Source organism: Phalangium opilio, unplaced genomic scaffold (assembly GCF_054372755.1).
Source record: "Phalangium opilio isolate 3A_F unplaced genomic scaffold, DU_Popi_V2 ptg000094l_1, whole genome shotgun sequence".
Classification (NCBI taxonomy): Eukaryota; Metazoa; Arthropoda; class Arachnida; order Opiliones; family Phalangiidae; genus Phalangium; species Phalangium opilio.
This window is the reverse complement of record NW_028324199.1, coordinates 1,211,682-1,214,682: the sequence shown is the minus strand read 5'-3', so window position 1 is coordinate 1,214,682 and position 3,001 is coordinate 1,211,682.

Below are 3,001 nucleotides of genomic sequence, written 5' to 3'. Positions count from 1 at the left end.
AATTTTATGGGACATTTTTCTGCGCTATGTTTAGGCAACACTGTATACCGGAATACAGAAATTGATAAAATGATTGTAACAGCAATATATGCCAAAATAATAGAGTATATGGTTGGATATCAAAGGATTCCATAAAAACCTGTTAAATATTTTCTCACTAAAAATCCAAAAAACTTTAGAATTTAATGTGGAAATTTTAAAAATTAAATTTACATATTCATGGATAAAAGTGACCATATTTTTGGAAAAAAATGATTTTATTTTTTAAAATGAAAATATCAATATGAATACTTCTTCAGGAAATGGACCAGGAAATAAAATCTCCTACAAGTTGATTTCAATGTAATACAATACTTCCCCAGGGCCGTAAAATTGTGACCTTTTATGATTGTCCCGAGGACCAGTAAACCCCACTTTTTGAATTAAAAAACTAGTCCAAGCAACTTATAAACTGGTTTTGGACCAGAGGAAGTGTGCTATTTCCCAGACTGTTTGAAAAAGCCACCATAGACGCTCATTGGCCAGTCGCTTGGCGCCCACGCTCTGGCTTGGCTTAATGACCGTTTGTTTTATCGTCTGCTACCACACTCCAGTCCTAATTCCAAGTTCGAAACCGAGGCTTAGCAAAATGGTAATTTAAATAAGATTTTAAACTTGAAAATTATTCATTTTGTAGGATTTCTAATTGATACGAACCCTGGTTGGCTACAGGAAGGTTAAAGATGCGAAAAATGTCCTAGAAATGGGTATCACGCTCTTCCCGATGGGTTTTATCCGTTTTCCAGCCAACTAAAAAATGTAGATATTTTCATAATTACTCGAAATAAAAGATATCATACATTTCGGGAACTATTAACTACGTCTTGACGGCCACGATTTACCTAATTAGACAGTCTCCTTACACGAATTTACGCAACTTATCGTATTGAAACTACGCGTTTCGTTTCGGCTCATTTCCTAGCAATCAGCGTAACATTAATGAAACGAGACGAGGTAATTAACTCTTAATCGTTCAAATTATTAGCTACAAACGTTTACAGCATTTGATTTAAATTACTCAACCATTCAAAGTGACTAATTACGACAGTTTGGAAACAAAAATAATCTTGTCAATAAAACAACATTTACATACGTTTAATAGCGTTCAATTTCTTAATCTCATCAATAAAACGACGTTAAAATACATTTAATAGCCAAGAATCTCAAACATTTTACTTATACCCTCTTCACACGAGGCATAAAAAAAAGATTTAATAAGCTAAAGTTTGATTCATAAACTATGGTTAGTGTTTCACACGGAAAAGATTTTTAATCCGATTTTAGCTAAACTGAAGTTAGGCTTGTTTAATAAACCAGAGAAGTCTAGCGGTTAACCTTTTCTTTCCGGATTTGGGTCAATTTTTTTCGCATAGTCTGCAAAAAATCGCCAATACTGTATCTAAGGCAAAAGACGAATACTTTGTTTCAAATATATTTCAAGAATCACAAATTGCAATCGATGAAATTGAAATTGATAATTGGAACAATGATTCGTTTGAATTGTCTAGCTCTCATGCAGTGCAGAATACAACTAACTCGTTACTTTCGAGTCCCCAGAGTAGAAATAACAACCCTTCTACTACAAATCCATTAATATTGAGCCCCAGGAGTAGTAATACTCTTCCTAGAAATACTAGCCATTGCTTAATTCAATCCCCATCCATCCAGTTTCTCTCCTGTAAGGTCAAGTACTCCTAGACCTAATGGTCAAAATCAAAACAATCCTATGAAAGAAAACTGTGAAAATACTCTAGTTAAAGCAGATTTTCGTGATTTTAGTGTACACGAAGAAGGGGGAATAGACGTTTTAGCGGGATGGATAGCGAAGAAGTTTCATAAAGTGTATCCCGATTTAAAATTTAAGATGTAAAACTCAGTGTCTGATCACTCATATGCGTTACCATCTTGGATAAAATAACTTTCTTCACTACTTGTTTCACACATATGACCGATAAATGTTACACGCATCTTACTATAAACGACACAAAATGTAACTAAATCAAGGTAGATTTCAAGTTTTAAAAGAGTTTAAATGGCCATAATTGGATCCTGAAGCAGTACAGTAAGCAGACGACACGACGAGAACAGCTGAGCTAGCCCTAGCAGCGATAAAAAACTTATTTACAGCCTGCCTTAATTACAATCCGTAATCGTTGTCTGCAACGTTGTCTGCTAGCGTTGACATTCCTTAAAGACACTTTAATTAACTCATTTATCTATTTTAAATAAACTGGATTCGCCAATTAAACTAATTACACACGTGCTAGTTAATTCCTTACGTCTTTAATGTTTATTTTTTACATTCCTCAAATTTCAATAAAATCAGTTGAAAATAATTTTGATTTATTTACAGTCCGCCTTAATTACAATCCGTAATCGTTGTCTGCAACGTTGTCTGCTAGAGTGGAGATTCCTGAAAAACACTTTAATTTACTTGATTATCTATTTTAAATTAAACTGGATTTGCGAATTATATTAATTATTAATTAATTATATTTTATTAATTATATTAATAATTCGTTGATTATTAACCGAATTAAGGTTTATTTTACGTCTATATGTTATAAAGGTAGTTTAAATAGGCTTAACGCTATGACTGGGGATGATGAAAAGAAACTAAAACTCAATTTAAAATTAATTTTAACGCATTTATTGAATTATTACAAATACTCCAAGGGTCTAGCCAGGGGCGTTCCGAAGGGACAAGGTTTTGGGGGGGAGCCCACCAAATTTTGCCAACTTGAAACCAAAAATTTACCAAGCGACACGTAGTAATGTAGTATCATGTTACTCTGTTTCGTAAAATAGTTTTGGAATGAAAATCCCTGACTAAATTTATCTAATTTCCTGGACTAAATTTATCAAATTTCCCCGACTAAATTTATCAAATTTCCCCGACTAAATTTATCAAATTTCCCCGACTAAATTTATCAAATTTTCCGACTAAATTTATCAAATTTGC